Source organism: Cupressus sempervirens, chromosome 9 (genome assembly GCF_028749045.1).
Source record: "Cupressus sempervirens isolate cs-2001-9-10 chromosome 9, ASM2874904v1, whole genome shotgun sequence".
NCBI lineage: Eukaryota > Viridiplantae > Streptophyta > Pinopsida > Cupressales > Cupressaceae > Cupressus > Cupressus sempervirens.
The window spans coordinates 314,257,120-314,281,554 of NC_143126.1; positions in this window are offsets into that span (position 1 = coordinate 314,257,120).

Here is a 24,435-nt window from a genome sequence, read left to right on the forward strand (position 1 = left end):
AAAGACTCCATATAATTAGAAAATTCTTCTCCTACAAAACCTCTCTTTTCTTCACTAGCAATATCTTTGAAATTTGATACTCCTCTCAACTTCATTCTAGTAATAGTTTCAAAAGGTGTCTTTCCCATACTTCTATTCACAAAATTATTATATGAAAATTTAGCTTGTGCCAATACCATCACCCAATTACTTGGCTTATTCCCAACTAAACATCTCAGAAAATTACCCAAGCTTCTATTTGTATATGCTAATTTAGTATGTTAGAAATACTAAATTAAAACAATCAAAAGCATTTTCATACTAATTTAACATAACTTCATAAGAGACAAAGTGAAGTCCTCAAATGAGAATATGAGCCATGGATAGGCTCTCTCAATGAGGATGATCACTTGATTTAGAGGTGTGTCTAATAGCTAAGATGGCTTGATTATGTATGTATGCTCAAATGCTCAAATGGGCTTCAATGGAGGATTTTTGATAGATTTTGGTGAATGGATTTGATGTAAAAAAAGGCTTCTCAAAATGACATTATGGCTTTACTTTCTAGATTGTGTTAAAATGGCTTGGGAGAGGATTCCTTAAATAGGCAAAGAGCTTGAGGGATCAAGGGCTAGGATGCAAGGATGGGAGAAAGCTTATGGAAGGTTTAGATTGAATGAGAGGAGAGCACATGGATTGTGCTTTCTTACAACCAATTAGAGAGTGACACATTTCATAGGGTCATTGGTTAGAGCAAGAGGGATTGAGGGGTCAACAAAGGAGGCTCAAAGCTCATAAAGACCCTCATAATGGCTTGTAAGAGCAATGAATGGGCTTGTAAGAGTCATTTATGGCTTTGTGGGCTTCATAAAGTTTTATGGTTGGAATATTTGTGAGAGAGTTGAGATATTTTGACTTGGGTTGGATTAAGAAAGTCTTAAGCTTGACTTAGGAATGTGCAAATGATTAAGACTTGGATTAGGCTTTTTAGAGATGGGCAAGTGGATGGTATTTAATGAGGGTGGGTGAAGGAGGAGATATTTGTTGGCTTTGGATTGGGTTAGCAAATCCTAACCCATGTTTAGGAAATGTGACAAGGTTAGGGGGGATTAGAATTAGGGTCAAAGATAACGATTGACATCTTCTAGAAGAGTCTAGAACTTCCTAGGATGAAGATAAATAAGGTTTTTAGGAAATAAATAAAGTTTTATTTATTTCAAGAGTTTGGGTTGAGGAGATATTTATTAAAATATTTTTAATAAACATGAGGATTAATATTTAATCTTAATTAAATATTTTGAGTTGGGATTAGGGGTAGGAAATGATGGGATTAGCCTTTAATCGAAATTAAAGAAGAATTAGAAGATTTTGGAAGAAGTTAGTGGTCTTAAGGAAATTGGCCAAGTTTTGGGTAAAAAAAAATAAATTATTTATTTTGGGATTTTTGGTCAATTTATTAATTAAATAATTAATAAATAAGAAAATAATGTTTAAATAAGATTTAAACATTTTTGCGAGGGATTCCTTAATTAAATATTTTTAATTAAGATAAAGGGATTTAATGGCATAAAAATAAATAAATAAAATAAATAAATAATTAATTAATAAATGATGATGTCATCAGGGACTTTTTCAAAAAATAAAAATACTTTATTTTCTAAGGGATTTTTAGGTGTCTAAACTATTCACAACCTCCGTCTATCCATTTCTGTATGGATGGAATGTAGAACTAAAATTCAGTACCCATCTTCTTCTACAAAGTCTTCCAAAAATAACCAATAAACTTATTGTCTCTGTCATAAATAATACTTCTTGGTAATCCATGCAATCTCACAATCTCTTTAAAGAAAAGTTCAATAACATGCTCTAGATTTGATGTCTTCTTACATGGTATGAAATGGGCCATCTTAAAAAATCTATCCACTACAACAAATATGGAATCATGCCCCTTCAATGTCTTAGGCAATCCAATAACAAAATCCTTACTAATGTCACTCCAAGGTTTCTTAGGAATAGTAATAGTTGTATACAAACTAGTATTTTGACTCACTCCTTTTGAAACTTAACAAAGTCCACAACTCTTTACAAATTTTTGAACATCTTTATACATTTGTGGTCAATAATACTTCTCTTTTAGCAAACTCAATGTCTTATCAATTCCAAAATGTCCAGCTAATCCACCACTATGCTTTTTCTTAATCATATTCATCCTCATAGAACTTCTAGGGATACACAACTGAATACCTTTGAACAACATACCTTCTTGAATGAAATACTCATCATACTTACTTATGTGATTTGTCAGATTTGGTGCTTTTCACTCTCTCCATGCCTTAGAAAAATTAGGACCGACATGATACAACTCTTTCATTTCATAAAAACCAAGAACTTCAACCTTCATTTTAGTCAACAAAGAACGTCTTCTACTCAATGCATCAAAAAATCTATTAGTAACTCCACTCTTATGCTTAATGAAAAATGTAAAATTATGCAAATACTCAACCCACTTCATATGTCTCTGATTCAATTTATGTTGACTTCCCAAGTGTTGTAAAGCTTTATGATCAGTATACAACACAAACTCCTTAGGAATCAAATAATGTCTCTACTTCTTCAATGCTTGAACAATAGAATAAAATTCTTGATCATACACAGAATACTTCCTTTTAGCATCATTCAAATTTTCACTAAAGAAAGCAACAAGCTTACCTTCTTGACTTAATACATCTTCTATTGCATTACCACTTGCATCACATTCAACTTGAAATACTTTATTGAAATCAGGCAAAGCCAATACAGGTAATTCAACAACCTTTTATTTCAAACTCTCAAAACTATTATCAGCTCAATGTGTCCCCTTGAATTCCTTTTTATCTCCTCTCATTGTCTCAGTCATAGCATTACATATAGAACTAAAATTCTTTATAAAATTTCTATAAAAACTAGCCAAACCATGAAATGATCTTACCTCACCCACATTCTTAGGTGTAGGCCACTCCAAAATTGATTTAACCTTAAAAATTTCATTGATTCTTCAAATATTCAACATACATGCCCAACTATAAGGCCTTTTTGGTTATGGCTAGATAAAAAAATACACTCCTACACAAAGATCCAACAACAATTCACACTTTCCAATTCTGCTCTGCAATCCTCTTTTCCAATTCGCTAATTCTACTTAGCTCTTAGCCTAAAAACTCTATTTATACCAGACAAAATGGCTCATAGATCATTCTAGAACATGGAGAAGCCACAAGTCAGCTCTCAACAAATATTAAATGAAAATAAACCAAAATTAAATACACAAGTTAGCTTGCATTGGCAATTAACTCTCCTAAAATTGATGTCTAAGAAAAATTGTGATATCTCCTAGCTCCAATTGGATTAGAACTTTTGCTTCAAACCATGGGTATAAATCTACATCCTCTAAAACATCTTAAGTTTTCAAGGTCTGATTCATTAAGTAAAAGTGGGCATCCATTCTAAAAGTTGAGCACTAAAAATTGTCACGTAGATCTACTAAAAATTGATGTTCTGGGAGAATTTCCATATCTCCCAAACTATAAGGAGTTAGGAATTTTTCTATAGAACATAGATGGTACTCTAGGCCCTCTCTAATTTTTGAAGTGTGCATCCCTTCATTTGTTATGGAAAATTAGTTATACAGTCTACAACATGCACTGAGAAACCAGAAATCACAGTTTTAGCAGAACCCAGTTTCAGTAGCAAAATATAAATTGAAAACATGCAGGATAGTAGTGCAACCCAGGATGCTCCTGCATCACCTTAGGAACTCACATTGAGGGAGAAAGGGAGGTTGATCCAAAAAATATTGAGGACTTTAAATAACCAATATAACAAGAGGCAATCAAGCATTAGTGCGATTGCAAAGTGTTGTGGCTGCATCAATTGAAATATTAATTGCTACACCTTAAAAATAAGTTGTATCTACTCAAAAGGAGACTAGTATAAAAAACCTAGAGATGGAAAGGATAAGTACTAAAGTGACACCATTGCATATCATATTTCCAATTTCTAGAACACCAAGGTAAAAGAAAATGAAAAAGAAGGTAAAGTCACCTAGAAAAGCAATGACACTAGATAAACTCATTGTAATTCCTAAGGATGACCTTGAGACAATAATATTTAACCAAATGAAAATATTTCAAGAACTATTGAATAGGAAAACAAAGCAAGAGGAACTAAGAAGAGAACATCAACAAAGTTGAGTATTATATAAAATAAAAGACATTTTTGTTGATGCATTTGACATTCATAATGTTAATGAGAAGACATCTATAATAGATCAATTAGTTTATATTGTTGAGAAGTTCAACAATTATGATGTTGAGGAAAATGAAAATCTCATGAGGTGGTCTAAATATAAAATTGAGATAATTTTTTTGGAGAATGTTTCAATTGAAACTGCTATTAAACAGTTTGAACTTTCCACCCTTGCACATAATTTAGAGGAAGTTATACAAAATGTTCATTCTTTGTATAAGAAGCTTTGTGATGTTGAGTTCTTGACCATAGAGAATCTATTCCATTGATAAGCTTCAATCAGATTTGAAGTCTATAGGTCATTCTTTTAGCATGGATTTAAGTTCAAGCTCCATTCATTTTAACATATTGACTTTTGCACAAGGTAGATTAGCCAAGTTAATGACTAAGGATTACAATATTAGAGAAAAATTGACCTCTATCCAATCTATGTTGATACATCATTTTGAGGTGATGTAGAAAGAACTAACATCTTTGAAGGATTTAGTTCAAAGAGATCTGCATTTCTCAAAAGAAGACAATTTAGTGGATCTAGCTACCTAGCTAGAGATCAAGACATGCGTTTTGGAATCTGTTAGATCTAGTTGTGATAACACATTGACTATAATTTCATAGATTCATAAAATATTCTTGGACAAGTATAATTTGACTCCAAAAACCACCATGAGTGACAAAAAAAGATGGAAATAGTATAATCATGTCATATATTCAAGGGAGAAATAAGAATAAGAAAACAAGAGAAGATGAAGCTAAAAGATCAAAGGTATGATAATGTAATACTACTAATTTTTGGAGACATTTATATATCATGTATATAGACCAAGTCACAGTCCAAGGGGGAGTGCTACTTTGAAATTTTGAATGTAATGATAAGTCACGACAAAGTGTTTTTTCCACTAATGTCATATGGGGAGATTGTTGATCTCCAAGTCATGTTACCTATTAGTATCAAATACTTACTCATTTCTTAGGAAAAGTTGGTTAGTCATAATTGTGATTGAGCCACCCAATGAAGGCCAAATGATTATGGACTTGTTTACGTCTCAGTGGAAGCCAAGAAATTAATAGATTGCCAAACACCCCTATATAGACCAAGTTCTTGTTAATGATGAGAAAGGTAGAGTTAGTTCATGCCCAATTTCATAGACAATGTTGAGTATACAAAAGCTGAGGGACAACATAAATATTAGTTGTGATCAAGCATCAGGGTATTCAAGTGTTGAGTAAACTAGTTTTGGCATATGTGTTTGTAATGGTACAAATATTTATGCAAACCATTTTGGCTGACTTTTTATATGTGATTTAAGGATTTAAGAGATAATTAAGGAGTTTTTTATGTATTTTTTAAAGGGAACCAATCCCTATGAAGGCAGTTTGATCAATCATAAAAATGGAAGGACTAAGAAGAAAAAGGGAGAAATATGGATCATTGATTATGATCTATAACCTTAACTAAATGTTTATTTAAGAAGGTTTCAAGGCCTAAATCAATATATGTGTGTGAAAAGGATCAAAGAAAGCTAAAGAATTAAGTGTATGAGTGAAGGAAGGCTATGTTTAATGATTAAAAGTAGAGATCAGACATAGAAACCTAGCAGCAAAGGACAAAACATAGTATATCAGATAAGAGGATTAGAAAATAACTGAAAAGAGAAGATATTTAATCTAGCATCAGAGTGATAACTGAAGGATTAGGTGCTAATACATTCTAGCAAGTAAATTAGGGTAAATTTCTTAATAGAGTGGTTCTAATAGGCCTATTTAAATCTCCTAACAAAGTTCTTACTTAGTTGTAAGTTTTAAATCCTTAAATCAAGGTAGACTGAATAAGTCTTGTAAGATCTTAGCAAGTAAGACCCCTCATAGGGTAGATTATTAGAAGTGATCAAGTATTGTAACCTTAAGATCACACTTTATTGCTATAGTAGTGAAGATTTGTGGGTGTCATCCCCACCCTAGTTTTTCCTTCACCTTGGAGGGTTTCTGGGTAACCAATCTTTTTGTTATGTGTTTATATTTAATTTCATGTTTATGGATGTGATGCATAGATCTATTATATTTTATGGTTATATGATTCATGATGCTGATATGAGATGGGATAATGGTGAAAGCATTTGATTTGTTTCAAAGAGTTAAAACTTTTATAGATCCTAATTCACCCTTCCTCTCAGAATCTTACTTTCCCAATATAATTCTAACAAAACCATCTAGACCATTAAATAATCATAGTGTGCAATTTATAAATGGTCTTCTCCATCCTTGCATCATCAAAGACATAAATATAAAGAAGAAAATATAAGACCAAAAAAGTTATGCATAGTCCACACTAAACTATTTTTTAAAATGTCATCAAGAAATCTAGCCAACAGCTATTGAATGCATATACTTGACATCATTTAATGTCATAAAATTATTATAAGATCATATAAAATTAGAATGCATTGTATTTGCAATCATTTATTGGATTCATGAAAGGAAAAAATGAGAGCCCCAAATGCAATATTTAGTTGCCAACCTATTGTTTCTTAATGATCTGTAAGCACTTAGGCACATTTCTTAGCATATTTTGTAATAATTGGTGTTGTTATCTTGAAAATAATTTGAAATAAAAGTTTGGTGTGTTTGTTGAATAGTTTTGGAAATGTATTAGTAATTTTATTTATGGGAAAACATAGATAGCACTTGCAAGTAGTATATTTTTAACATACTTAGATTTTATTTCAGAAACCATGATTTGGGTGAAATAGATGAAGGATGAAAATTCTTAGCTTCTATAGTTTTCTTATGGCTAAAAAATATGTATGAAGAGAATTAATAAAACTACTAGAGCAACCTAATGCTATTTCATTTTGCAGTTAATCTTTGTTAAGAAACACTTCCCTCTATTGTAAAAATTCCACACTTGAGGCATACACCACCAATATGTATAAACATATATATGCTCCTATTTTTTATCTTTTTACCTCTTAATAACACATGAAAAGTTCCCTTTTGTGAATTTTGAAGAATTCCCAATTGTCTTGGATTTGAAAATCGAGAATTGTTTTACTATTAGAACATATAGTCCACTGATATAACTGAGAGGGTTATGACTATTATCAACCTTAAAAAAAAATAACCATATGAGCAATATAAACTCAAACCACAACAAGATTCTCATACACAATAACACTAGATATGTTAACTAGGGAAACCATTAATCAGAAGGAAAACCCTAGTGGGGATGGTACCCACAAGATGATGTACTAATATAAATGTTCCTTGTTGGAGGATGGACCCTATTAGGAGTCTATGAATACATTCAATACATATGAGTCCCTGTTAGGAGACTTTGAATCCTTGTTAGGAGATTCCAACCTTGGTAGAAGTTGTGCCAACCCTGTTAGGAGTTGTGGAAGATAGTTGGACCCACTACCCAGATAGCTTCAAGGGAAAGACTAGTGAACGTACCATCCAAATGATCTAAGTATTATTCCTTGTAGAATAATAGAATTGTACTATACTATTCCTTCCTCTTTCTTTGTCTTGTCAATCAGACTTCTACTCCTTTTAATCTTGTAACCTGATCACAAATCTCACATCCAATAATAGGTTAGATTTCTTACACGCATTCAATAAGCACTCCACTTCTTTTCACACTTTACACTTCATACATTGATCACATCATATTACAAACAAGGAAAACATTTTTTCTTTATAACTTATCTTCAAAATAATACCTTGAGTTGGCCTTACAGATTTTCCAATTAATTATAATAAGATAATTAATTAATTAATTATAATTACAATAGTATTATTAGCTCATAGTGTAAATAAAACTTTACACATGCGATACTAAGGCTTGCGCGCTTGCTGATGTAACAAACAAATTGCCCTTTGTTACTACCTAACTGTGAATCTTCTTATTGCATCTTTGATGTAAAATTGCAAAAAAAATTAGCAACTGCTTTCCCAATACTCTGTCTCTAAAATTCTTTCTATAAATTAGGCACAACTTCTGTACATCTTCAATTGAGACTCTGCACACTTGACCACATCATCAGGACACAGTGTAGAACATGTCCATAATTGTGGATTACCAGGCAATCAAACCATTATCTATACCATCAAGATCTATGTCTACTACTTAACTAGTCATTACATAAACCATTCTATGTTGACATCAATGAAAAACATAGTCATGAATGCAACATGTCAATACTCTCCAATTCTTAGGATACTCCCCAAATATGGTATCATCAACATTCATGCTAACATCTACATCTACTATTTATTTTCTAGTTCTTGTGGGGAAATTGTTTCTTAGAGTAGGTTCTTGGTTTTGCTTCTAGTCTACTATTTTTGAAACTACAACCTTGATTTAGTGCTATTTTCTTAATTGACTACTTAAATAGGGTTTCAAAACTATTTCTTGCATTCAATTGGTATCTTCTAAACTAGAAATCATGTCAACTAGTAGTTTTTTTAGCTAGTACTTTAGTGTTGGAATGTTTAGAATAATTGGGGGGAATTAGTTATCCAAGATCCAAATTTATAAATAAATATTTTAGTACTTAACAGATTCATATCCATAAAACCATATCATGCATGCATCCATTAGAACATCCAATACCTTAACTTAGTAGGTCACTGTCCTAGGTCAAAATAACTTTGTAGAAATGTAAGAATGAAATGCTATAAACTCATTCAAAAAATTTGACACAAGGATTTTACGTGGAAACCCAATTTGGGAAAAACCACCAGTAATATGCTACCAATTTTCACTCTTATGAAGTGATGCCCTATTAAAGGAAAACCTTTTTAAAGGTTACAATACACATTGTTAAATGTCACCTAGTTAAAGGATTTCAATCACCCTATTAGGAGTGAGCCTTGTAAGAGGACTTTAGAACATTCCATGAGAATTACACTCGGTTAAAGGATTTACAAATGGCTATTAAGCCAGCCTTAATCCAAAGGATTTATCTAGACTAACATAGTTGTTGGAAAGTAACAATAATACTTGATCAGATAATAAACACAACTCACTTGTAAATTATAGATCTCTAGTTCAATCCTCCATTCTGCTTGGCATTCATACTCATCATCACTAATAGATTGTTTACCCTTTAAGCATTCATCCTCTCAAGCCTTCTTTCTTTTTATGCCAATTAAAGACTCTTTTATTTAACAATGATATGAAGCAACACCCTAGACTTCTTGTCTTCCTTAGGTTCTTGAACATGACAACTATTTCTTCTAACCTTCTATCTTTATAAATAGAGAAGTTAGGTCATTTTCTGCCTAACAAAAATCATCCATTCTAGGATTAGGTAAGATTCAATGAATCTACCCACTTTTCCATTTTATTCCCTTCTAGAAAATTATTCTACAATCCTCTTTGAATTCACCTCAAATGTTTTATCTTGAATTTTGTACCATGAGCTCATCATATAAACCTTCTACACACTTCACACAATTCAAGAGATCAACTTTGCTAGCTCAGATTTGTCAAATCTTTGATTAAACTCTTTTTACTATCACTCGACATCCACACTATTCAATAAAAAATAATAGTCTTATAATGCTTGACCAACACTGGATTGCTTGACATTGACTAAGTCTTCCTTGCTCAATCACTACTATTATTTCCTTGATGTTTGAAACTTACTATATTTTTCTGATGCTCGGCACATACTATTTTCTTGACTAGGCTTGGTAGACACTTTTTATGAAAATTCTTCTTCTAGGCTTAGCTTAAGTAACCATTTACTTTAGCCTTAAGTAGATCAAAAAAACATAATATCATCAATGTCTTACTTGGTCTTAGTTCTCCTTTTATACACCAAATAACTCAACCTTTCTCTAAGTTCTCTTTTTATCTTATCCTTTCAAATCCTCTTCATCATTCAAATGAATGATAGAATTTAGACCAAAAAGTAGTTTTCTTACCACCAAGTAGCAGGTTTAACATCATTAAAAAAATAATGATTGCTCCATGATAGGTTCCACACTTCAAACAATCTCTTTTCAACATTCAGTTGCTAGCATTTGCATTCCAATGTGAAACACTCAATTTTTGCCTTGCAATTGGTTGATTTCTACGTGCTTTATCTAGGGTTTATTTTCCTTTATCCTTTCATATTATACATTCTTATTAGAGTCTTTTGGTTCCTCTTAAGATTAGTGAATAAGAATTTTAGGGGAGAGTGTTTCCACCTTTTCTTTGAGGTACCATTTGGCATGCTTTGATGTCTTACCCATTTTTTCTACTCTTTTTAAGGATGCAACTATCCTTTGAACAAAATACACCTTTGACCAAAATCCAAAAAATAAAAAAAACACAATGGGTTTTCCTAAAATTTTCAACATTTTTCCTTCATGATTTGCATGTTTTGTAATTAAAAATAGATTTTTTGGAGAAAAAATCACTATATTACAGAGATTTGGAAAAAAGGTTTGACTTTTGGTATATTCTATCTAGAGGATAGCCAGTGCCCCTTTTTTATCCCTTCACTATCTATCGAACCTCCCAAGATAATTATAGACCTCCTTTAGTATTTTGTATTTACATCATAACTTCATATTCGTCCCCACTTCTTCACGATAATCTATTATTAGACCTTTAATAAATGATAATTTTACTATCCTAAATTTGAAGCACTTTAATTTAGTGATGGTTTAGCTCCTCTTAAATACAATTGCATTATACACATGCACTATGAGTGCTTGATTCTCTCTCTCTCTCTCTCTCTCTCTCTCTCTCTCTCTCTCTCTCTCTCTCTCTCTCTCTCTCTCTCTCTCTCTCTCTCTCTCTCTCTCTCTCTCTCTCTCTAAGGTAGGACCTAATACATCCTCTTTGGTTTTTATTTCCTTATAATAAATAAATCAAGGTAACATCTAATTCATATGAATTATCATCCTCATTTATCATTTTGATCTTATTTTTGCATTTAAATCATACTTTCCCTCTTATTTTCCTAATTGACCCTAAGACTAAATGTACATTTGAGACCTCATGGGTCCTTGTGTGACTGGTACTTGTTTTGTTAAGGGACAAGGTCATCCTTTACCTTTGGTAAGGGCAAGGGTCATTCCTTGTCGAAGGCATCAATTAATGGAATCTCAAGCTCATTTCAAAATTTTCACCTTCCCGCTTAATGCATTCATCTCTTGTGGAGTTTCATCTCTGAATCACTATTAAAATCACCCTCATTTTCCATGTTTTTAAATGAATTAATGAAGAGTCAAGAATATGGGCAAGATAACACTTTGGTGGACATCACAATTTGAATTATAGAAATTGCAAGGTGAAAACCAAAGGATTTGATATTCATCCATTAAAAAAAGCGAGTTCAACATTCAATCAAGAATTTCCAATCAAGTATTACAAGTTAAGATTCAATCAAGAATTCAATACATCATGGATTTGCAAATATATCGTGGAAATGGCTAGGAGTACTTTAGACCTTAGAGGTTTGGTATGATTTTCTTTTTATTTTTACATGTATGCATTGTTTCTTCATACTTACACACTGGCATGCACTTAAGCACATAATTGATTTCATTTACATGCTAGGATTTCACTCTCTAGAGTTATATCTTACCAATTCACATTAGATATCTCATTGCATTCTATATCAACATTCTAGATTCATGCTTTTATAAGACATGTTATATCTTTCTTAATGACTACATATAGAGGTTGAAATCATAGGGGGTTGACTAAGGAAAACCCTTATATAGCCACCCACACACAAAAATTTACAAATTTAGAGGATGGGTTTGAGCATAGATTTGAGGACCCTTTTTGTAGGACTTTCCATAGCTCTCTTTTATTATGAGTTTTGATACTAAAAAGATAAGTTTAAAAGTCATGTCTTATCCTAGTATTTTAATACCAATTTAATTTCAAAACTAGAGGTCTAGATCATAGTTTTGTATAAGGTTCAAGGCTATCCTCTACCTAGATTAAGGGTCAAGGTTGCCCCTTACTCTCCAGGCTATACTTTACTAGAAGAAAAATAAAGACCTACCTAGTTCGTATTTGTCAATTTCTAGTGGATTATTATAGGAATCTAGTTATTTTGGGTCTCTGGCGAACAAAAAAATCCATTTGACATCTTTCCTCCACTTTTATTTATTGTTCTCAATTCTAATATTTATTCTTTGTATTTACTTTCTAGATCAAATTTATATTTATTTCTAAACAAATTATACACCTTTATATCATATGTTATTGTAACATAAAAATTAGGAAAGTATTCAATATGTGAGATATGTATGTTAGCCCCAATTGATAATGTAATTGATAATGAGAGATTCTTAGTATATGATGTTATGAATATATGAAAAAGATTCATATCAGTTGTTATATTGTCATTGATGTTAAACTCTTAGTTGGATAGACACAATGCTAACTCAATAGAGTTCCATATCATTAGATTAATGAAGAGGATTTGAAGAAATTATGATGAAGATACAAGTGATATGCTAGGTATTCAGTGGGTACTTGAAGGAGTTGGACAATGATAATATATTATTGATTTAATTATTTTACAATCATGCATTGTCACAATATATTGAAGAATAAAAGCTTAATAGAGTTACTAGGTTAATGAAGGGAGATTGTATTCACTGAGTGACTACAGTATTTCCCAAGTGATTAACAAAGAAAAATAAAAACACAGTGTTTCCCAAGAAAGTCAGTATTAAACAAGTGTTATGTGACTCAAATCAATGTTATGTTTAGTGAGTAACAACTGGATAAACAAGTTTGGGAATTTGGAACATGAGGCCAAATTTTGATGAAAATCTGGAAAGTTTGAGACGGTCCAAGGCATGAGTAAATTTTTTTACAAGATCAACGATTGAGAAAATTCATGAAGGATTTGATGATGAAGACACAAGAAGCATAAGGATGTGCACAAAGTTCTGTACAAGTTATAGTTTCCAAGTGTCTAGATTCATTGTATGAAGTTTTTGAATCTGGAAATTCTATATAACCCTAAGATTGGTGATGGTGATTAAGAAGAAAAAGATGGAATTATATGGAAGCATTGGGAAAACTATTTAACGAGGAGAACAAGACACTTTTAGATTGTTGATTCCATGTTTTTATTTAGAAGTTGATTGTGCTAGAGTTGCAAATTGTATGCAAGAGAGGAGATCAAAGTGAAGAATATTGAAGAAGGTTATAGAAGATTATTGTATGTGGAGAACCAAGTAGTGGAAGGAAAATGGAAGGAGTCAATCAACCAAGTCAAAGTACATAGTGAAAGAAGATCCAAGAGAGAGATCAGAGAGAGAGAGAGAGAGAGAGAGAGAGAGAGAGAGAGAGAGAGAGAGAGAGAGAGAGAGAGAGAGAGAGAGAGAGAGAGAGAGAATTTTTTTTTCTTTTTTCTAAAAAATATAAGGTAGTTGCTATTCTTAATAGATGATTTCAAATAGTTATTATTAAACCATTATACCCTAAAATCTTGGAAGTACTAAGTGGACCTAACAAGTCTGTGAAATGCTATATGGTAATATCTATTATTGGTTTAAGTCCTTTAAATCAAGACACTCTTTTTAGTCAAGCATAGGGAGGGATAAAGTTTACATGATATTTTGTTGAAATTCTCTAAAAAGGTCACATTAATAATGCGTATGTAACCTTAAACAAGGTTGGCTCCTAGTAGAGCTCACTTTAGAAGTGTGATTTTTTTTGGGTTATCGGTCCTAGGTGGTTTTTCCCTTTTTAGGGTTTCTACGTTAAAATATTGGTATTAATTGCATGAATATTATTTGTGTTGCGAGTTATTTTACATGTTTTATAATTTATTGCAACTTGGTAATAATTAAGTATTTTTAGTGATACATAGTAATGCAAGGAACAATGAGTTAACAATTTTGATGGAAGTATTTAAAAAAGTTGATCAATGTTTACACTGAGTGATTGTTGTTGAAGTTCATAATGTTTAGTTGGTACTAAAACATTTGAAGGTATTGTATGATAACTAAACATAACTAATTCATCTCCCCTCTCAGTTATCTAATAGTGTATATTGATCTTCCCTAGTTCCAAGTGTCACCTTAGGGAAAGAAAAAGAGGGGCGTTCAAGCATGACCCTTAAACAGACCCAAAGTTGATTAGCATTATTTCAACAGATGTAGTGGTGCCAACTCTAAATCCAAGCCCTTTTAAAGATACATGAAAAGGGATATCTTTCTATATGATGTTATTTACATTTTTTTTTGATGTGTTTGGTTTATTTGAGTATGTATGTGTAAAGCAAAAATAGGTTGACCAATGGAAATGAAATTGATGAAAGAATATCTACAAGAGCTAAGAAAATGTACTAATCATATATGAGACACAAAGATGAATGATATGAAATAAAAAATAAACCAAAAAAATTACCTTGAAGGAAAATAAGAGAGGTCAACTTGGATCTAAAAAATTACTATAAACAAATTCAAGAAATAGTAACTATTATATGGAATCATGATGCCCATATATGCAAAACATAGAAATTTGGAGGTCTAATGTTAGGTATGACTTCTTAGATCTAGGTAAAGCTAGGATGGGGGGATGAATTGGGCCAAGGTCAATGTTTTCCTTGACATTATCTTGAAAAAAAATTAGAAACCCAATTTTCCAATAGAAATTATAAACCCTAGTTTTGAACTCCGACTTTGCTACTCAAAAAACTTGTAGATCTACACCTGCACACATGGGTTATGGATTTTTTTAATAATTTAAAATTTTTTTTTTATTTATTTTTGGGGGTGAGGGGGGTTATTTCCTTGGTCAAGCCTTGGTTGAGGAATCAACCTTAAATTGAAATAAAAATAAACAAAGGGAAGTTGACATGTCATATAAGTAAACATAACAATGGAGAATACCATAACAATGTAGATGTTATAGTGCTTGATATGTGATAAAATATACTTGAGTGAAATTTTTTTTGGATACAATCATTTAATTGTATGTTGTCTTTGATGTTACATAAATGTCAAGTCTCTTACTGACCAATCAATGTCAGCCACTCAGGCATTGAAAAAGTTTCCTGTGTATGTCAAACTTTCGAAAGAAGACAACACAAAACCAATGTTAATCAAGTTCACTTGGTTACCAAAGGAAGTTGACATGGAACTAGTATTAACCAAGCTCACTTAATTATCAAAGGAAGTTGACATGGAACTAGTGTTAGTTGAGCTCACTCGGTTACCAAAGGAAGTTGGTATGGAACCAGTGTTAACCGACCTCACTTGGTTAGCAAAGGAAGTATGAAGGAAAGTATTTTCTAAGTTAGTGTTGACCAAGTTGGGTTGGCTAATGAAGGATTTTTCTATATCAACATATTAGATCTAATAGTTTTGTTGGTTAGTTCTAGCTGACTCATGGGATGAATTTTATTTGTTTGAAATTATATTGAAGCTAAATTGACAAGGTAAATGATATAAATATAAGGTCAAGTTGTAGATTGAAGTGTGGAACATGTGAAAGAGAAGAGGATAAATAAAAAAAGAAAATTTGAAGGATAACAATGAATCTAGAGTTGACTAAACTGCAAAGAACATTTTGATCGAAGAGGATCAAGTATCAAGCTAGAAAAAAGATCTGAAATCAACAAAGACAATTGCATCAAAAATTAGGTCAAATGATTGTTACTTTCTAATAATTGTAGCAGTGAATCAAATCTCTTAACAGAGTTAGCCTAACAACTATTTGCCAAATCCTCTAACAAGGTGACATTTCTAGATTGAAGTGTCTAAAGAGCTCTAACAAGGCCACTCCTAATAGGGTGAACTAAATCCTTCTATAGAGACACACCTAAAAATGTGTTTTGTAACCTTTAACAGGGTTGGCTCCTAACATGTCTGACTTCAAAAGAGTGAAAAATAGTAACTAGTTGTAATTGGTGGTTTTCCCAAATTGGGTTTCCAAGTTGAATCTTGGTGTCTCTTGTGTTCATGTTATTTTCTTTATGATTCTAAAACTAAGTTAAATAAGGCTAATTAAATTAAACATGTTAGGAAGTGATTATTTCAGTGTTTATCAAATGATAATAATTCTTAGTGTAAATTGAGTGTTCTTGTGTTAACTGAGATACAACAACATTTTAGTTTAAATAGAGTCTTGATTTTGTATTATATTGACATCTCAAGGGATCTTGGATTTTTTTTTTTATGGTAATTGATTCATGCCTCCCCTCTCAGTTACTCCTGTTATATTTCCAACAATTGGTATCAAAGATTTTGGTGCTTGGAGATAAGGTTTCAAAGAACTAAGATAAAGATTAAGATGTCTTATAGAAGGGAGATTCCTATGATGAACAAAGATAACTTGCAAGCATGTCAGGAACTCATGAAGCTCCATTTGGAAACCATTTGTGACATAGGCTTGAAATATCTAGAGAAAACATATGTGGAACCTACTAGAACTTTGACTATGGATCAGATTGTGGAAAAGAAGAACCATAACATAATGATGATTGACATTGCTTCCACTCTCAGTTATGTTGAATTTGATGAAGTCAAAGATTGTGGTATTGCTCATGAAATGTGGATCAAGCTAAAAGATATCTATGGAGGTGACAAAAATGTAAGGAGAGACAAGGCAGAAAGTCTCAGAGGTCAATTTGATCAAATGAAGATGAAAGAAGATAAGAACATTGTACAATATAGGGAAAGAATAAAAGCTATTGTAAATCCAATCATAGCCTTAGTTGTGAAAATTGATGATGTGATAGTGGTCAGCTAGGTAATTAGAACTCTTCTGCCTATTTATGCAATTAGAGTTTCAGCTATTCAAGAAACAAGATGTTATCCTAAAAAGAATATAATTTTGGATGCACTAGTGGTAAGGTTGACAACCTTTGAGTTAGATAACTTTGATAATTATTTTGCTAATTCCAGTAACATTGAGTTAGCATTTCAAGCCAAACTATCACTCAAAAAGAAAGCTGCAAAATCTAAAAGAAAGAAATTTAATAGTGAAGATAAAGATGGTTCTGATAATGATCTTGAAGTCATTGAAGTATTTCTTGCAAGAAGATTTCCCAAAGGCAAAGGAAAGTACAAAGGAAAATTTCCTTTAATCTATTTTTCTTGTGAAATTTGGTTACATTACTGCAATGTGTCCAAACAAAGAAGGAAAAGAAGAAAAGAAGCATGACAAGTACAGAGGAAAGAAAGATTTCAAAAGCTACAAAGACTACAAGGATAAAAGTAAGAAATCTTGTTACATGGCTAAAGATTCTAGTAGTAGTGATGAAGATGAAATGATTTACATTGATATTAAGGATGACTCAAATGATGAGAATGATAAGATGGTCCTCATTTCACACATTAGTAAGAATGATACATGGATCATAGATAATGGTTATTCTCACCACATGACTTGTGATAAATCTAAATTTGAGCATTTGGAATACTACAATGGTGGGATTGTCAGATTTGGAAATGATAAACCTTGTTATGTAAAAGGAAAAGGTTGAGTTACACTAACCAATGAACTAAGATGTGACAATGCTTATTGGGTTAAACGATTGAAACATAATCTTCTTAGTATTATATAATTAAATAACATTTGATTCAAAGTAAGCCACTAGATGGAAAAGGAAATCTAGTTGGGACTAGAAATTAAACAAGATGTAGTCTATTCTACCTAGATTTAACTAAACATTCATGTTTCATAGAAAGTTGGTTATGGCATAAAAGGTTGTGTCATGCGAATTTTGATAACCTGGTCAACATAAGCAAGAATAAAAGGGTTAGAAATGTTCTAAGCGTAAAGAAACCTGATATGGGCATGTGCAAACATTGTCAAATTGAAATTATGGGAAAAACAATTTTTAAAAGAAAAAATTATCATTCTAAAGAAGTCTTCGAGCTAGTTCATACAGACCTTTGTGAACCTATTAGAATATAAAGCTACTATGGAGATAAGTACTTTGTTTTTTTTGTTTATGATTATTCTAGGATGATGACAATTATGTATTTAAAGGATAAATAAGAAGATTTTTGAAAATTCAAATGGAATCTAGCTAGAGTTGAGAAAGAAACATGAAAGAAACTTAAATGTTTAAGGTCAGATAGAGGAGTTGAATTCATCTCAAATGGATTCAATGAATTTTGAAATGAAAGAGGAATCAAAAGATAGGTTTATGTACCTAGTACACCTCAACATAATGGCATAAGAGAGAGAAGAAAGAGATCAATTATGGATTGTACAAGGACACTGATGATAGAAAAGAATGTTGCTATAAAATACTGGAAGGAAGTAATTAGCACAAAAACTCATACATTTAACCAAGTTTAGCTAAAGAAGGACTTGTATCAAACACATTATGGATTATGGTATCGATATAAACCTAATGTTTTTTAATTCAAAGAATTTGGAATAAAATGTTATATCTTAAAGGAGTCAAGGGAAGGGAAATTTTATGTGAAAAGTGATGAACAAATATTCTTGGGATATTCCAATAAGAGCAAAGCATAAAAATTTCTAAAGCTATCTACTTAGAAAGTTATAGATAGTGCACATGTAAATTTTGATGAATTTGCAGAAGAGTTGAAGAACATACAAAAAAGGAACCTAAAAAACTATAAAAAAATTTGTTTACTATGAAAACTAATACTTTACCTGAAGTTCAAGAAAATAAACAATCTTCATGACATGAGTCCCCAAAATCTTGAGTTCAACCTGAGTTGTAGCTAGTGCAACCTGAGTCATAGTCAGAAGGACCCAAGTTTTAACTAGTGCAAATTGAGTCATCTGATGGACTCGAGTCATGGACAGTGGGACCCCAACATGATTCAAAAGATCATGGTGAACCAAGTGAATTCAAAGATAAGGAGCCTAAACTTGATGGATATGTTAGAAAACATCATGCACCTAAGAAAATCATTGGAGATCACTTACAAGGCACAATGCCAAGGAACAAATTAAAAGGTACATGTTTTCATACTGAGCTTGAACTAAGGAATGTCAAAGATGCATTAGAAAATGAAAGTTGGATTGAGGCAATGAATGAAGAGATTGATTAGATTGAAAAAAAAATTGGACTCTTGTTCCTAGACCCAAGGACAAAAATGTAATTGACACAAAATGGGTATTCAAAAATAAATTGAATTAAAATGGAGAAGTTTCAAGAAAAAAAGAAAGGTTAGTATGCAAGGGTTATGCTAAAGAAGAAGGTATTGATTATGGAGAGACTTTTACTCCTATTGCTATGTTAGAAGGTATTAGAACACTACTTACATATGAAACACACAAAGAATTCAAATTATATTAGATGGATGTGAAATCAACATTCTTGAATGGAATCTTAGAAGAGGAAGTCTACATTGAGCAACCAGAAGGTTTCATTGATCCTAGCAAAAGGGATATGATTTGTAGACTACAACTTTGTATGGTCTCAAACAAGTCCCCAAAGACTGGTCTGAAAGATTACATAATTATCTCATAAATATTGGTTTTCAAAGTACTAATGATAACAAAAACCTATACATCAAGGGAGGACCAGTTAAGAAGATAGTGTTGGCTGAAATCTTTGTGGATGATACATTATTTAATGGAAATGATAACTTGTGTAAATATTTTTCTGTGGAAATGAGTAAAGAATTTGAAATGTCAATATTTAGAGAGATTAAATTCTTTTTTTCTTGCAAATTCAACATATGAAGAATGGTATCTATATTACTCAATCAAAATACATCTAGGAGATATTGAAGAAATTTGGAATGCAGGATTCTAGACCAGTTGGAACACCTATGTCTATTGGACACAAGATTTCAAAAAATGATGATTCCAAGGAGGTAGACAAAACTACATAGATATCAATGATTGGAAAACTTCAATATATGGTGCAAACAAGAGCTAATATTGTATTAGCATTTGATATGGTGGCTAGATTCTATGCTAATCTTGAAGAAAATCATACGATGGAAATAAAAAGAATCATGATGTATCTGAAAGGTATTGAATATTATGGTTTATGGTATAAGATAGGAGAAAACTTTAAATTGAAAGCATTCACTAATGTTGATTGGGCAGGAAGGTTGATGATAGAAAGAGAACTAGTGGTGGAAAATTCTTTCTTGGAAAGAGGCTAGTATCTTGGACAAGAAAGAAGAAGAATTGTATCTCTCAGTCTACAAAAGAAGCATAATATATTGCAACAACAATGAATTGTTCCAACATTTTCTAGTTCAAACAAATATTATTAGGTATGAAGGAGGAGATCAAGGACCTAGTTCTTATCTTCTGTGATAACCCCAGTGCAATAAATATATCCAAGAATCTAGTGATGCATAACAAAACCAAACACATTGCAAAAAAATATAATTTATTGAGAAAATTGGTGCAAGAAAGCAGGTGAGATTGGAATATGTAAATACAATAGATCAGATTGTAAACATATTCACAAAGCCATTACCTAAGGATGCATTTTTGTATCTAAGAGACAAGCTAGGGGTCATTCCCCTATCTGAAGCTCACTAATTAATGTTTAGTGATGCATCAACCAAGCACTTTAATGTTCAAACAAGTTCATGTAGTATTGATAGAGTAGATTGCATATGAATCGGTACATGAAAAGTACATTGGTTGTTTTCTTTCGCATAAGATGTCAAAGAGGGAGAGTTTGTATTTCAGATAATTTTTTTGAATCAGTAAAAAGGGAGAGTTTTCCAATTCAGAAATCAAAGCCTTTTGAATCAGATGTCAAAGAGGAGAGATTGATGTTAGAGGGATTTCATACTGATAGAGGAGTTCTCATGGATGAGAATAAGAGTGAAACTAAGAATATTATCCTTGCTTCTATTTTTACTCTTAAAATTGTTTGTGTAATGACATGTTGTGTTGCTTTCAATGCCAAAGAGGGAGATTGTTGGATACAATCATTTATTTGTATGTTTTCATTAATGTTACACAATTTTCATGTCTCTTACACAAAGTTCACTTGAGCATTGAAGAAGGTTTCCTATGTATGCCAAGCATTCTGGAGAAGAAAACGCAAAACTAGTGTTAACCAAGTTCACTCTGTTACTAAAGGAAGTTGGCATGGAAAGAGTGTTAATTAATGAGGTTACTTGATTACCAAAGGAAGTTGGCATGGAACCAGTGTTAACTAAGATCAATTAGTTACAAAGGGAAGTTTAAATAGAAGCAATATCAACCAAGCTCACTCGGTCACCAAAGGAAGTCTAAAAGAAAGTTCTAAGTTAGTGTTGACTGAATTGGGTTGAACAATGAAATATTTTCCTGTATTAGTATATTGGATCTGATAGTTTTGTTGGTTCTTTCTAGTCGACTCATGGCATGAATTTTATTTATTTGAAAGTATATTCAAGCCAAATTGACAAGGTAAATCATATAAATATAAGGTCAAGTTGAGGATTGAAGTGTATAACATGTGGAAGAAAAGAGGATAAATAAAGAAAGTGAATTTGAATGATAATTGAATATACAGAGTTGACTAAGCTGCAAAGAACATTCTAATCAAAGAGGATCAATTATTCAAGCTAGAAAAATGATGTGAAATTAGCAAAGTAGTTGCATCAGAAATCAGGGAAAGTCATTCCTACTCTCTAATAATTGTAGTAGTGAATCAAATCTCTTAATAGAGTTATCCTAAAAACTATTTTCCAAATCCTCTAATGAGGTGGCCTTTTTAGATTGAACTGTCTAAAGACCTATAACAAGGCCACTCCTAAAAAGGTGAACTAAACCCTTTAATAGGGTCACACCTAATGGTGTGTTTTGTAACCTTTAACAAGGTTGTCTTCTAATAGGGCTCACTTTAGAAGAGTGAAAAATAGTAACTAGTTACAATTGGTGGTTTTCCCAAATTGGGTTTCCACATTAAATCTTGGTGTCTCTTGTGTTCATGTTATTTTATTTATGATTAAGAAACTAAGTTAATTAAAGTTAATTGCACTAAAAATCATAGGAGGTGATTATTTTAGTGTTTACTAAGTGATATTAATTCATAGTGTAAACTGAGTGTTCCTGTGTTAATCAAGTTACATCAGTATTTTAGTTTCAATAGAGTTTTGGTTTTGTATTGTATTGACATCTCAAGGGATCTTGAATTTGTTTCTGTGGTAACTGACTCACCCTTCTCCTCTCAATTAATCCTCTTATATTTACAATGCAAACAAACCAATAGGAAATCATGTAATAAAAGACCTCATGTGTGTTGAATCTTGTAATATGCCTCAATGATAGATGGATGAACTTGAATGCTTGAATAGATGAATAAGAATACCTTACTTAAAACTCCTTAAGTGAAATTTCTTTGTTAAAATATTTAAACACTCCTTGAGATTTTGAGAATGGATAACTTACATGAATTTTTTATGATCAAATGAGGAGATAAGACCTTTTATAGTGGTTTCAGAGAAAACCATGAGAAGGGTCAACTCAAGGGAGGGGGGAAAGCAATATTTGACATTTGGACCTAATTTCTTGGGAGAAAAATACCTAGGTAAGAGACTACCTTGTCTGATACCACCTAGATAAGGGCATACCTCATCCCTTATCCTAAGTAAGTGACAAAATTATGCTCGACCTAGAGGTGATGAGGCCCAAAAATGGGTTTCAGACCTAAGAAATATTGCATGAAAAAATAAAAAAGGAAATATATCTAGGGTAATTGTCATACATACATTTAAAGAATGATTTATATGATTAGGAAAACAAATGGGACTCCAAGAATATACATTTGTGCAAACACAAAGTTTTGATTAAGGTTAGACGAAGAAATGACATTGATTTTAGAAATTAAGCACAAAAGAAGGTCCAAGTGTACACAACTAGACTAAGAAGGATAAAAGGTCTCATATGAAAGTATTTCCATTTTAAGATGGTATTTAGCCCCCAATTTAGTGGGAGTATGAGGTAATTCATACTCATGGTAAAGGGAGATGGGGAAGAAGAGAGATATGATGAATGAGTTGACATATTGCAAAGAGATAGGACGTCACTAAGTATAAGGACAAAAACCCCCAAACTAAGGATCCTAAATCTACATCCATACATAGGAGAAAGAAAAAATAAATATAAAATGGGTCACCTGACTAAAATTATCCAAATCAACTAGTGCAATTGGTCTTAGTCAAAAATTACTCACCCACAAATATCATATCTAGAAAGGTATTAAAAAAGCATAAGTGACCCCATAGGAAAAAAATGAACATAACCAAAGATGATATAAACTCCATGATCTAAATCTACTTGTACATGTGTAATTTTTTTTAGAAATGAAGAGAGTACCTAAGAGGGTAGGGTGAATTAGTTATTCCAAAAAAAATTCCCTGTCCCTGGCTATAAAATCAAACTTTTCATTGATAATGTAATTCTTTGTCCAGCTTGATTAAAACTAAGTTATTGGTGTAACTTGGTTAATAGAGTAGTCTTGTGAATATTAATCTATTTTAACCTTCAGTAACTTAGTTGCAAAAACATAAAGCATAAAAATAATAACATGAACATAGATTACACCAAGATTTAACATGGAAACCCAATTTGGGAAAACCACCATGCAACTAGTTATAATATTTTCACTCTTTTGAAGTGAGCACTACTAGAAACCAACCCTATTAGAGGTTACAATACATATTGTTACGTATGACCTTGTTAGAGGATTTAGATCACCCTATTAGGAGTGGGTTGGTTAGAGGTCTTTAAAAACTTCAATCTTGAAATCTTATCTTGTTTAAGGATTTCTAATCTGACTATTAAGTCAACTCTGTTAGGAGATTTCTTCACTACTATAATGGTTAGAAGGTAACAATCATTTGACCTGATTTATTAACTTATTTTGTAGATTTAAATCTCTATTTTAACTTGACCTGTAGATCCTTATTGATCAAAATATTCTTTGCTACTTATCTTCCACACTTTCCTAATCTACCTTTTCCTCTGATCACATATCCATACTCTTCCTTGTATTTTGCTTACTCTTTTCATTATACTTCTTCATCTCTCTTATATATCATAGGTTTTGATAGGTAGGATTGATTATCCTTTCAAATAACCATTCAACATCCAAATAGTCAGCCTCAATAAGTTAATTACTAGACAAGTGTATTCTGTTAAAGCTCAGTCAATAATTGCATTGATCACTTGGTTAACACTGGAAGTCCTTTGATGCCTGACCACTTGGTTAATACTAGAAGATGGATATAATTTATTGCTTG